The following is a 14,727-nucleotide window of genomic DNA, read 5'->3' as shown; positions in this document are numbered from 1 at the left end:
CAATGATGACTGCTGATGACAGCAAACCTCTTAAAATCTGGAGGAAAATTGCTTTATGGCTTATGTCAGGAGGGCATGTACAAACACAGCTCCAGCTGGGAGCTGGAACCAAGAAGCAGAAACTTCGGGCTAGGAAAGTATCAGGTTGAGTTCAAGTAAGAATCTCCCCCTTCTCCTGCCTTCCTTTTGGTAGCAAATTATATTGGAAAAGAGAACTATTTTTCTCTAATGATAACACAAGATTCTGAAATTAAGCACAGCAGGTAGAAACATCCGGCACAGATTTAAAAAGATATTGCATATTCATATGCTGAATGTTTTCCAGTGCTGACAGCTAACTATTCCAAGTGGAAAAGGTACATGCTCTGCTGTTGTTCATTCTCTGCCAATTTCCCTTCTTAAAACTTTGGCACCATATTTTGGGGGCTGTGTACTCTAATCTCTGTGATTCTTACCATCATCCGTCAGACTAAGAAAGATATTTACGGAGCCAAATCATTTTGACTTTGAATAGGATTGCAGCAAATAGGTATATTTTCGTAATTTTTGAGAAAGGGAAAAGGGGCATTTCTTCACTAAAAACACTTTATTGCCTTGTTACCTTCTTTCCTATTGTACAAGGAGAGCACTGTGCTATGGTGTGAACATACCTAGAGCATATTTCAGGAGCAAAATATAAACATTGGCAGCAAAGGGCACTTTATGCAAATGCATTTCCTGAGTGATGACTCTTCCTCCCTGATGATTCTGGCAAGACATAATAATTTGGGAAAATAAGTGGAGTGGCCTGCCCTTCAGCTCTTTTCTCTAGAGCACGTACATCCTCTTGCAAATAGGATTATGGCAAAATAAAAGGTTCATTTGGGTGGGAGCTTCTTTTAAAATACGTTCAATATATCACTGTAGAAAATAGTAGAGATAAAGCAGAGCTATAAAAGACACACTTTTAGGAAGAGAAAACAGACCATCATGCCTAACTCTATATTGCACTCATTTTCCTTTTACAGCCCACCTGTCAGTCCTGTTATCCTTGTCTAGAAAAGAATTTACAGTAAGTCTCTGCTTCAATCAGTTTCCATGGTAACTTCATTCTGTTTTAAAACCTCTACATAAAAATGGCTTGGTTAAAATGGTAATGAGCTGGAGTGCTTGCCCACACCTGAACTACACCTTTCCCATTGCTCAAAAATAATCAGATAGGAGTGTCACTCCATCTGCTCTAGTTCCTTTAGCTTCTACAACACTGTCTCACTAACCAGGTCGGATCAGTTTCTTTGCCATCTGGAAATCTCAGTTTTCAGAGACATATAGGGGTCAGGGTGCTGACTAGTGTTTACACATTACATGCTGTGAAGTAGAGTAAAGCATGTTAGGGTCTGGAGTCTTGAGTTCACTGGGGAAGGATCCCTCTATGTGTACAGTACCTACAGCGGGGCTGAAAGCTCCAAGGACCATAGCATCTTTCAAGAAATGAACCAGAAGAGGCAGAGTGTCTCCCTTCTAGAAAACACTTTTCACAAAGGTAGGAAAAAAATTTCCCTTCAGGCCAGACCAAGGGGAAATAAAAGTTCAGAAAAAGAACAAATAGAATTTTAATTGATTCTAAGAATCTTGTGATACTGTCCCATCACTGTAGATATGTAAGTTTTATCCGACCTTTAGTTATCCCTCATCCTAGTTTCAAGCTCATCTCTTGCACTCATAATTTCTGATTCTCTGGCCCAGTTTGACTTTGACAGTCTTTTTCATAATTCTGATTACTTCTTTATACTGTCTCACATCTCATCTAGGAAAAAAAATCAATATTCTTTTTTATGTAACTTAAATACTTCAGTGATAACGCAAATTTCAGTTACAGGGAAATCTTAAAAGAACTTCTAATGTGGATCTTGCTGATAGAGCTCTTCAGCAATTACTCTGAAAACTTGCTGCATTTTATAGAAGATGACACCTTCCCTGTGATATCAAAAACTCTTAAAATTCTGTACTAGATCTGCTTTTCTAAGTTGTATTGGGTAGCTTAATATTTGTATAGGAAGTTTTTTGTTCCATAGGAGTCACTGATAGAATTTATGAAAAATAATTTTACACTGCTGTGTCTTCCAGGCAGGCATTCCAAAAGCTGCTGAATGTAAGTATACACTAGTTAATTTACAACTGAGTTTGTCCAAACAAAGACTTGGTAAAGATCTCATGTTTCGGCATGGGACAAAGCAATATTATTTTCCCATGATAAGTGGTTGCCCAGTTGGTCCCTATTAAGCATCTCAAATAACAGAAACAAGTCCATGTTTGCATTGTGTTTCATAGTTTGGATAGTATGAGATATTGCCACCTTGTCCTTCGCAATACACAGAAGGGCACTGCTCAGTGATTTTTCACACCTTCTCATTTCTGAATGGCTCTACTATGCAAGGTGTACGCATGCTATATCCTTTATATATGTTTACTTTTGTATAGACTAAATTTTGATTGTCATCTACTGATTCATCTAGATAATATGGTCACCTTGAAATTCAGTTGCAATTTAAAAGGAAAGAATCAGTATCCTTGTCCCAAACCAAATAATATGGATGTACTAAAGTTCAATTTAGACCTACAAAATTCCTCCCAAAACAACTTGAAAAAACAAGCTTTCAAATGCATTTTTTCCACCTCTTCTTTTTAACTAGCAGTCTCATTTACTTCCTATGTCCTAACACTGTCCTTTAGACATTAATTTCTGAGGGCAGGGCATTGTCAAATCAGGGTATCATAAATCTACTGAATTCCTTTCATCAGTCATGGCAATAACATCTTCACAGTACTCCTGCGTGTCAGTAAAGTATGACCTTCTCTGACTGATCTGTGCAGACTATGCTTAATCGAATTGTGCTTTTCCAGTGGGCATTTTAACTTTCACACAATTATTTTTTCAATAGCTGATGTCCAACCAGCTGGTCTCCAGTTTCCAGATGAAAGAACAAATAACATCTGATGCTTTGTCGATTGAAAAAAAAGTAGTTATTTTTAATCCTTTTAACCCCTTTAACTCAATTGAACAATTAAATATGCTTACACTTTCCATGGTTTTTTATTCCTTTCATAATCCTTTGTATAAAAAGGAGGACTGATTCTGTGCCTCTTTTCACCATTGTAGCATTATTGATTCCATCCTGATGCTAATCTGTGCTCCAGAAATACTGTCGTTTGACGTGAAAAGTGATCATACTAGTTGGCTGCTTGAGATGGGAAATTTTTTGTTAGGCATGGTCTTTAATACAGTTCTTATTGTATTTAATTAATCTGCTAAATACTGTGTAGTGCAACAGGCTATATTTTCTTTTTCCCTGAATATTGTTCATATGTACAGTATATCAATTGTTAGCTGCAAAACTATCTCAAGTGTATCATTTGATATTTCTGCCTCTTTTAAATTAAGAGGGTCTTATTTCTTAATTTTTAGCTCATTATGCTGACAACTTTTAAAAAGAGTCCTTTCTTGAATCCTTTTTATTTTGAAATGTCTTTTATCATCTTATATTAATTATTACCAAGTATTTGAGAAATACTAGTATCTATTACAATTTAGTTGCTTGCTGGTAGGAATTCCAAATAGTTAATCTCTGTGCCTTAAATAATTATGGGATTTTTTTTTTTGCCTTTATAACTATGACTACACTCATGTGCTGCTCTATACAATTTTTTTTTCATTTTGCATACAATTAATAAGATTTTATTTAGTACCTATTTTATCCCTTCACTGTTCTTTCTGAAGATATATATCTTATTTTGAAAGCTAGTTATATTGTGATTAAAGTAGAACAAACCTGTTTGGATAAAATAAAAAAAGCTCAAATATTCATGCATCCATGAACCTTCACATTATGAATCTCAGACGCCTCTGCTGATGAGGGCCGAATGGCCTATGTATAAACAAGTATGTAACATGAGAATCAGTAGCTTGTAAAAAGTTAACTGTGCCTGCATTATCAATTTGCTGCCATCCGTGGTATATGTTTTTGAGTTGGATGAACTTTGCAATGGTAATCTGAACCTCAGTCTCCCTCTTTCCCGGTCCCAGTATCTCCTACATGATACATCCTCCAAACTTCCACATTATGTCCTAAACTTACTTTCAAGATATCTCTCTTGCTCTGATTTTATTCTCCTTATGCAAAGTATCCCCTCTCCCTGATTACATGCGAGAAATCATGTTTTGAAGTGTGCTACACAGAAAGAGATCAACAGAGGAATACCATCGTGAAAGTTACAGCAGGGGAACTGAAGATGCAAACAGAGGGAGTTTGGAGAGTGTGAAGGAAGGAAAGAGCAGTGCTTTGTTTCTTGTCTCTGCCTGCTCCTGTGAGTAGCATAGCCAAGATAGGAGTTTGAAAGCAAGTTTATCAGGATCATTAAGTTGCTTGCTGACCAAATTAACAAGGTAGAAAACTGAATCAGACACTTTCTCTTTGCATACGTCGTTTGTTTTGAGTCAGAACCACAGCACGTGAATAGTCTTACACTCTTTCACTTCTGCTGTTCTCTTGCCTCCAGCCCTCCTCCTGACAGAGGCACTGGCCTATCTGGAAGTAAAACTTGTTGCACTAAATGCTCCTGATCTTTATTGTGGTGAGTAGTAAATGAGAATTGTTTTATCATGATGCAGGATAGGAAAGAGCAAATAGATGCAATGGGCAAAAGAGCTAAAAGCTCAAACCAAGCCTTCAGGCACGCTTCAGAGAACACCAAACCCTGTTCTGTTCTGGAAGGCCAAAACATTGTGAAGAAGTTAATTTCAAACTAAGGTCATACCTACTCAATTTAATTAAGAGGTTCTTGTCTCTAGAAACTTTTGTGATCACAATTGACACATGGGACTAATCTGATCAATAATTTTTTTTAGCAGAACTGTTTTTAAAAACATGCACATTCAGGTCACACTAAAATTCATTTTAAAAGTTCCACCTTATTTGGAAGATAACCGGTATCAGTGAAAATAATAAGCAGAAACATAATGTTTTCATGTCACCTAATAGCACTGAATAGGTACATATATTTTCAAATTTTCAAAGTAGGTACATATATTTTCAAAATGAGTTTGCTGTCTGAAAGTGACAAAGACATGGTTAGCCATTAGGTCTGGATTATAACAGAGTTAAGCCAGTGAGTAGGGCTCAGGGAAACTCAGGTTCCTTGCATGGCTTCTGGGCTTCTCCCTCTTCTACAAAAGGGAGACCATGAGATTTACTTAATTTGTGCAATGGTAAGAAATATGTTCCAGACTCTCTGATTCCCAACTATTACAAGGAAGAATGAGAGAATTGCAATGTATGTAAGTACCTAAACAGGAAATAGAAAATAAATCATACTTATTTTCTGGTTAACTGTCATAATTTTACCTTGATTTACTCAAAGATTTGTGTCTTCCAATGTGAAGATTTTCAATGACATTACATAAATGAATTTAGCTTAACGTATCATTCTTAGAAAATTTATATCAGTTCCCTGATCACTCCATTTCTAGAAAGAAATGCAAGCTTCCCATATTACTTTTAGAAGTATTGTATAAACAATTCATTTTCATCTGTGTGCTGAGAATCTGGGGTTTGGGGGTTTATTCATAAAATCCAAACCAGCTTGTTTGATTTTCCATCTTTCTTTCCTTCTTTAAAAAAGTATAATTTGAAGGAAGCACAAAATCGTATGGAAGAACTCAATTTGGGCTCTTGAGAATATATGGCAATTAGATTTCCTTTTACAAAGGGAGAAGAATTAATCTTTCCTAAATTACAGGTGTGAAAAGAATCAGCTATGGAGGCGTATGTCTTAAGCTTTATAAATATGTCTGCTTTTGATTTCTAAAGGTAATGTAAGGAATAGGGCAGCTACAACAAAAAAAGCTGGTCAATCAAGGTAACATCATCAGTCTGGGTCTGGCATTGTTCTAGAAAATAGGGCAAATATTAATCTAGTGTAGAGAATAGTGTGAATTCCAAGGTTACGTATACCATAGATATGCGGCTGATTCACCAGCTCTGAAGTCCAGAGTGCGTTATAGATGAATATGCTTTTAAACTAGAACTAAAACTCAAGGGGAAATGGGTTTGTTAATTTCTGCTAAGATGTCAGTTTAGTCAATCTGAACATTTCTTAGAAAAATAGTATTAGGATGAAACACAAAGATTTTCACAAATCTTCCAAGAAAAACTTGTAAGCTTCCCTAGCCACATGTATTTCCGACCACCACCCCCAAAAACACAAGTATAAAATCAAGACATATTTAAGACAGTGTAACCTGTAACATTTAAAGAAGTTCAGCTTTACAAAGTAGAAAAAAGAAAAAATGAAATAAATTATTGTGAGAAAGTTATGGTAAGGCTCTTCAGAAAAGCAGATGCTGAGGAGCTGGCTGGCTGATCTGAGTCTCGTAAAAACACTAAAAAACCAACCAACCAACCAAGCAACCAACCAACCTCTAAAGCAAGTAACAGTCCTTTGTATAGGCGATGTTCTCATCTTTGTGATGTTCAGGTGTTTTCCTATCAGAATTTTTCTACCCTACCTTCCCCCTCCCTCCCAAAAAAACCCCTGAAAATCTCTAACGCTCCCTTTAATATGTATAAAATTATCTTTCTAGCATCTCTTTTATACTGTTAAGCTGCCCAATCCTTTATTCTCCATATTCAGAAGCTCCAACAGCTAGGTAACTTCTTTCTGTGTGACTTTCATTAGGAAGACACTCTAGTTAGTACTTAGTAGATCCAAAGCCCTCTGAATTACTACCCAAACTTGTTTTGATGGAGGAATTTAAGTCTAATAGGCAAGCATAAAAATGTGGATTTTTTTTTTAGCAATTTTGTTTCAATAGTAGCATAGTAGTGGGACTTTTTGTTCAATTTTGATTAGATTTTTTGTCATTTCTGTCGAGTTTGATTTGGAGGAACAGAACTTGCAAGACTAATATTTTGGCTTAAGAAGCTTAGTCACTCATGTGAGTTCAGTACCTTCTTTACTACCATAAAATTTACAAAACTAGTAATTTTTGAAGCTATGAAAATTAAGCAAAATCAGCCATGCTGGACTTACAAACAACTAAAATAATCGAATTTTTTTTATAAATAGGCTCTTTTCCATTTCCAAATGAAGGATGTAATATTCTCAGCAATGCAAAAGTTACATTTTTAAAAGTAAAGAGTGCTGGGGAGGGGGAGTTGAGAGAGAGCATTCACCCATCCTTCAAATATAATGCAAGAGCTCAGTATTTTTAAGGTCATTTATCATTGTTATGAATATCCCTGACAGCTGCCTAAGATCAATTACATTTAATGTAGTCTATTATTCCTCACTAAACTTCAGCTCTTCAGTCCTACAGTAATACATTTTATTAACAATTGTGAGAGGAAAAACAGAGTTTTGGAATTTTTAAAATGTAGAATTAAAAAGAAAAATAATGAAAACAAATGCTGTATTTCTATACACATGTTCATGGATTGAATTATGGGGTTTTTTCCTCTTAGGTTTGTTTTTCATCTCTATGAATATTACATTGGGAAATCATTTTGTAGCTATTTTTTGTGTCAGATGCCCGGATGGTATAAATTAGCTACATTGACTTCACTGATGTAGTATGGATTTATATCCTCATGGAATGCAGAGCATATACATATAACATAGCATAGCATAAAAGCTTTCTCATTTAGAGAGATTATCTGTCTGCATGAGAATTTCAAAGTACTTAGTATCTTGGACTAAGGACTCAGAACTTGGTGGGAGCTTTACCATTGCCTTCTCTGGAGCTAATGGGGAATATTCACACTACCCAACTTTAGGCTACTAGCTCAGATCAGATGATTACACAGAAATTTAGAAAAGATAAAGTTGATTTCTTTATGGTCCAAATCCTTATTTAACAGAAAAGAAAGAACTATGTTCTGTTAAGCTCTTTTTTGAAATTCAAATTATGTTTATACCTTAGGGAAAAGACTAACTAGAGGCTAACATGGCTTGCATGAGCTTCAGATGATTAACCTACTTTATATTGCTTTCACCACACTGCATTGGTTAATCATTATCTTTTAGCAGTGTCTTTAACAATTAGGTAAAACAGCATTTATCTTTTTTCTATATTTAGAAGACTTTACAGAAACTAATCTTATTTTTCCTTTATTTTCCATTATACTTGCCATATGGAATGTGTATAGTAGAATTAATGTAAGAAAAAATTCAATCTCTATCCTTGACTAGGTTCAAATGAGTTAATTCTTTCTTATCTTTACTCTCCCTTTAGGCCCAGTGTCCATTACTGTTGAGTGAAATACTAGGGATTTTTCACTGGCAATGAAGAGACTTTAAAATTCAGTCAGGCACTTTCCCACTCAGAATTTGTTTTATCAGCTGATGTTTTCCTGAAGCATTAAGACAACTGATTGGGAAGTCCGGTAAAGAGAAGACATTCTTGAATATTCTGTCCAGAATGAAACAGTCAGTTATTATGGTAGTTCTGTGAGACAATCCTGAGTATGTGTGACCATTATATGGTGTGTTTCAGCTCATAAAACAACTATACTAAAGGCGGGAGAACTATTGGATCATCAGTTATTATATGTTGGCTTTCTAATGGTGGATATTTTGGGGGAAAAAAATAAGAGTTTTTCAGGTTCATTTCCAGGCCTACCAGCTGCAACACTGCAGCCACAGCACAATTAGAGATATCTAATCTATCTACTCTTCCTTTCATATATTTCAGGGACATAAACTTTGGTCTTCAGCTTTTAAAGATAATATTTCAGAGATGTTTTTAGTAACTGGTGTTAGAATGATTTTTCAAATGACATGGGAATTTACAATGGCCAGTTCTGCTATACTTGCAATATATTTGCAATTCACAGAGGAATCTGATAAAGGGACTTTTATTATTTCACTATAAAGTTTTCTTTCTGTATCCTCAGATTCTCTTATAAAACTTCTAGTATTTTTGTAAGAAAAATACACTAGCTAATTCTTACAACACTATGCATACGCGAACTGTAATGTCATAAGTGCTATTTTTCTTTTTAAATTTTTTAAGATGCTAAACTAATGAAGAATTCAAAAGTATCTTCTTTAATGCTTATGCAAAAAGGCTATATATAAGAAAGGAATATACAGCTGTGCTTATTAGTATGTCTCACTGTACCAAGTTTTTTCTGGCAGGAAACTAAGTCAACTTATTATTAGGTAGAAATATTATTAAGTGGAAATACATTTAGACATCCCTGAGAAAACATTTTGGAGCAAAATAAATATAAGCAATTTATAAAATTGTTTATATATAACTAGAAAATTGCAAAGAAGTTTTTTTCTCAAGGAATGCCATCACAATATGAGTCCATGTCGTTTCCTTTGAGAGAAGGTACTTATCTATGCACATTATCGGGGCAGAGTCAGCCTTTAGTGCCTCAAATTAAGGAACCAATGATGATGGAGTACAGAAAAATGGAATAGCTGAGAAAAATATTAGGTTTAGGCTCATGTACAATGTGAGATCGAACAGTAGATCTGATTTCCATTCAACTTTGTGCTGAATTCTACAAAAATACCTAATTCTTGTAATTCATGGGACTATCAGGGTAAAGAAAATAATTTTCCCTGGACTTCAGACAATTACCTAATCACATTGTCAACAGTAATCCACAGGAATAGTTGCTCTTTTTTTTCCATCTTCCTGTACACCATCAAACAAAAATCTCTCTCTCTCCCTAGAGAGACTTAGTTACTCACAAACTTAAATATCTACTGAAAACACACAAATCCTTGACAACTGTTATGTGGCACAGGAAGAGAGCAAAAGGCATTGTGCAACATCAACATGTCCTGCATCTAGAATAGAAGGAATGTTACCTGGTAGAAGTGCTCAAGTGACTGAGAAAGAGACTGTACCACATGCTATAAAAGGAGGCAAATGAAAATCAAGAGCTCCTGCCTGCCTGATTCTGTGGTAACAACTTCTTCACCTAACTCTGATTATTGATTAACCTTGAGCATGTAACCGTGAGGCTCTTGTTGCAGACCATAAGGTGCCTCAAAACCACTCAAAGCATCACTGTACTGCACCCAGCTTCCTGTCTCCAGTGGAAGCATGTGGATCTTAGCCATGAACATAGGCCTATCAGACCTACCTGCGCTTCAATATCTACTTTATTTACACTGCCTCTAGGTGTCCAGTGCTAGAAGAAATAGAAATGTCAACTGAATAACTAAGACAAGAGTATATTTGTGATGGCAAAGACTGGCTAATTTTGGAGAGCTTTTTGCTTATGAGAATCCCACCACATCTAAGAAAAGAATTGTATCTTGGGAGCATTTAGTAAAAAAAAAAATTCCCACATGCAGAATCATGCGTAATATTCTTTTTTTAATACTGCTTCTCCTAATTCAAAGATTTCAGTGCCACCTTTTTAACATTTCTCAAGGCCATACTTTTCAGAAACTATGTATTTAAAGATGTCTTTCCCAGCACTGTAATAATAGAGGATTTCATTAGCAACATTTAGGAGTTTTAAATTATTGCTGCAGAAACAGATATATTATAGTGCACAAAGGAAAAGAGAATAGTTTTTCCCCACAGCAGATTCTCAGTGTATATTATATGATTCATAGGGAGAACAATCATGTAAATGAACTATGTTTTTCTGTTTTAAAAGATTTAAAGCTAGATTTATTTCCAAATTAAGAAAGTGTTATCAAAGTAAAAGACAAAATTCTCACCAGCAAACCCCCTACATGAATACTAAGCACATACTGTATATTATGCATGCAAGCAGCTCGCATTTGAAAAGGTAAAAAGGTGGGGGTTTTTTACAAAGAAACTGTGAGGAGTTGCTGTAAATTCTTGAAGAGACAAGACTGGTCTTCTAATGTGACATTATAAATACCTTATGATCCTATGATTTTTTTATATCTACACAGACTGTGTACTAAAAAGAACTACCTGTCGACTTTCTTTTTAATCCATCCATCCATTCTACTTCATTTTGCTTTGATTTGACTTTACATGCCTGCTAGGCCTCATTCATTTAGTACAGACTCACTCTTCCACCTCCCGCGCAGTTTTGTGCTCCTTGGCCATGGTGCTAGCACGGCATATATTTCCTGGGCAGCTCCTCTCCTGATCCTGGACCAGGCATGCTGGAGGTAGCGGATCAGCAGATGTGTCAACTAGTTTTGCCCGCAGTATATTGTCCTGGAACAGGACAGAAACAGCAACATTGCATTTCAATGGGAAAAAAATGTTGCTAGCTGTGGAGAGGTTTGTTTGTGCAACCTCCCTTCCAGCCTTGGATTCTCTCCACGCAGAGCGATGTTATTGCCCTGCCATCACTAACTTCATTGGTCAGATTTGCAAAACAAAGGACATTGCTGTGCTGGATTTGAGTCTAGGCTTTTAAGCTGTGCCAATATTATTTTTAAATTACATGCTTACTATTTAGCAATGAAAATAATGTAAAGCAATCTACTTACTAGCTGCTCCATTTTTATCCTGCCCATGATCTCTCCTGTCCTCTTGTGTACTGTGATTGCAGCTGGAGTAACTTTACGTTTGACAGCTCAAACACTGACTATGCATCTGCTGCAGAAAAGAACTTTATGTGGGATGCACAATCTATGTGGGAGCCCATAATGCAGGTGGTCAGCTCACACTGAACTCTGTGTGGCTTTGCCTAAACTACTGCCTATGCCTTGGCATACTGATGCTTTGCTTGGATATGTTTATGCAAGCTGCAAGCCTACTTTTAACCACCTTGTAGACATGGCCTCAATAGTAAACCTTTCATAACAAAACAACTCAAAATTTGAAGATCTGAATGGTAATGTTGTGCCTCAGATGCTACCATTACGTTATCTTATAGGGATAAAAAATACATTCACCGGTAAAGTAGTTTTCAGCTCTAAAATGCTGTAGTAATGCCTGTTGAAATAAACTACCTTTCAGGTCAGTACTAATCCACAGAATCCTGCATATTTTTTTGTCTTTACTTACAGTGTGTGATGTAGTGCTCTCTGTCAGTACTTTTGATATGTTTATCGTATGTGATGATTAACAACTAGAAAGATTTCCAGCTCGATTCTCAGGTGGAAGGGGCAATCCAAACAAGCATACTCTAAAGCTGGAAGTGGCTACAGTATAAATCTGTGTCAGCAAAAGTGAGGTATTTTTAGCTAGCTAAGATGGTGTACCAAAGTTGCAACTATGTTTGTTTTAGTCCTCCTTGTTGAGGAACAAACTGTCAGAAATTCTCACTTCTGTTGAGAAGCATCTAGTTTCCGTGTCCCACTGCCAGGCGTCTATCGATCAGATCCAGTGGAAAGTACATGTTGACTTTTTGATATTTCATTCCTTTCTATGAAACAAAGGTTCCATTTTACAAAGGTAATATATAGTCTTTAGCAGTGTATCCAGAGTATGCTTTATGGGTTCTGTAGGCACTACCTGTAAAAAGCCAAAGGTTAGTAAATGCTTGTTGTAATTCATCAGTTAGTGTAGTATGTGATCCAATACTCTAGGTGTGATCTGTTGAGGCTAAGTTGTCCTTCAGGCCAAAGAAGTAAAAAAAAGTTAGTATCACATTTGGGATAGCTCTGGAGACCTAACTGTTGGCTTGCCCACACCTTCATACTCTCTAATCATACAGTAGATTTCCCACCATTTCAAGCTGAAAGATGAGTTCTGTAGGGTATTTTCAATCTCTTAATATTTTTCTTTTGAATTTTATGACAATATAATATCAACATGGTGAAACTGAGCTATGACATGTCCCAGAATGGCCTGACTCTATCAAACCTTGTCCTCCCTGAACACGTGTCCATACTGAGAATGAGACACAAGGTATTTATTGCCAGAATCTGAGAACTGCTTGTATGGCATCTGCCTCCACCTGATACCATTTCATCTCTTGCAAGTATTTGGGTACCATCATGCTACAATCATGGAATTTAAGCTTACATGGTCTGGGAAAGCTTCTGCATGCTCTTTTTCCCTTAAATTCTGTGGCACAGTTCTCAGCTGGTGCATATCTTTTTGTCCTCCCAAGTGCAGGTGTTTATCAGTGAACTTTAAGATTTCACATCCTGTCCATAAAATTATTGCAGCAGCAAGGTAACAACAGTGTATACAGCTTATCAGCTCTTTGTTACTACAAATACTTAATTGGCTTGATATCAAAACATTTTTAAGACAAATAGAAAAAGCAGAAGAATTTGACTTAAAACATAAAACAATTCAAACAAAACAAAACCATTATTGGACTGATTCTGACATGGTTTAGAATTGAGAAAGAAATGTAAACAGACCTATTTACTGTATATTACTAAATATTAGAACAGAGAACATGCTGTAGCATCATTCTTAATGTACTGCATAATGAGTGGAAGGAGTAATTGGCACTGGCTGTGACTTCAGTTCATTGCTAGCCTCAGCCATTACTGTCTGAAGTTGCATTTTAGGCTGAATGCTGACTCTTCTGTCTGTGGAGAAACTTTCTGCTCACTCTAATTAAACTGGATAATGCAATTTATGAACTGTTTCTGGATCAGTGCTCTTCTTATTTTAATGGAAATCAATGAAAAATAAGAAGGCTTCCACAGGAGGAAATAAAAGTACAAACTCAATCTCAGAAAAACAGCCCATGAAGATTTGTCAAAAGTAGAACACATTGGTGACCTGCAGCCTTTCCCGGGCTTAATGCACAATACTTGCCTTGGAAATGCTAATGGCCAGATGGTACTATTTTATGCTACTTTGAAATGAGTTATCAAATCCTGCTGCTAGTACACAGCCAAATAAGCCAGAGTTTTAGAATAAGTTATCAAATCTTGGCACTGGTGCACGGCCAAACAACCAAAGGTTTTATGATAGAGTGCTGTGGAATGACCAAAACAAATATCAGTAGAAAGGGAAACCAGAACAGTTCTGTGACTGCAATTACAACAAAAAAGGCTGCAGCTTCCCCAGTGCAGCAAATCCACTGTTTCTAGCAACCTCTTTTCCAACATGTTTTGCTGTTTAGACTTCCCTTGCAAACTGGAAGATATAACAGTGCCTACTGAGAAACAGAAATGCAGCACCAACTTACAATTCTCCTAGCCCTTCTCCAGTTTCTTCCCTTTACCTGTGCAGAGAGAGCTTTAAATGATTTGTGTTTCTTCTGTGGCCCAAAGCATTCTTCCTTTAACACTGTGAATAGCTCCCTATATTAATCTGGAGAGGCATCACTTGGGTAGTAGCGCATGATATGTTGCTGCTAGAGGAAACCAAGTGGGATTTTGGACAGTAAAGCAGAAATTGGGTTGCTTTCCTAGTTTTAATGATGTTCCTGTTCAGAAGTAAGGCTGTTTCTTATTTGTTGGCAGAGGGTGTGTAGGTCTTTTTAAAATATTGTCATATGATGCAATAAAGGTGGTTTCCACTTTCCATTTCTAATTTGGAGTAAAATATTAATAGGTTTTGTTGTGAACCAACATTTCCACAACCTTGAAGTTGCTATGATAACTTTGTTGTCTGGGAAGCTAGAAGAGCCCAAACTTTGTGACTGTGTTCCAAACCTGTACTGAAAAAAATCTGTACTGAAAAAAATCTGTCCAAATTCTAGTTTTAAAATTCTGCAAGAATCTTTCATAAACAGACTCTGAATATTTCTATCTCTGTGACTCATTTAATGTGTGCACTTCATAACTGTCTAGGATGTTTAATGATAATGCTTAGGTTTA

General features: G+C 36.2%; 1 protein-coding gene across 13 annotated transcripts in view; it reads right to left on the bottom strand.

Annotated features, from left to right (window-relative positions):
• B3GALT1 (beta-1,3-galactosyltransferase 1) overlaps positions 1 to 14,727 on the bottom strand; it is a 225,140-nt gene that overhangs the window by 123,149 nt on the left and 87,264 nt on the right. The window contains exons 1-2 of one of the 13 annotated variants that reach the window (XM_072874624.1): positions 12,263 to 12,362; positions 651 to 747 (exon numbers count right to left, since the gene is read on the bottom strand). The exons of the other annotated variants lie outside the window; for them this stretch is intronic. The gene's annotated coding sequence lies outside the window, so the exon portion shown is untranslated. Of the gene's footprint in view, positions 1 to 650; positions 748 to 12,262; positions 12,363 to 14,727 lie in introns of those variants that run through there. 13 annotated transcript variants of the gene reach the window in all.

The sequence above is a fragment of the Ciconia boyciana genome, chromosome 10 (genome assembly GCF_034638445.1).
Source record: "Ciconia boyciana chromosome 10, ASM3463844v1, whole genome shotgun sequence".
NCBI lineage: Eukaryota > Metazoa > Chordata > Aves > Ciconiiformes > Ciconiidae > Ciconia > Ciconia boyciana.
This window is presented reverse-complemented; position numbering and strand designations above follow the sequence as displayed.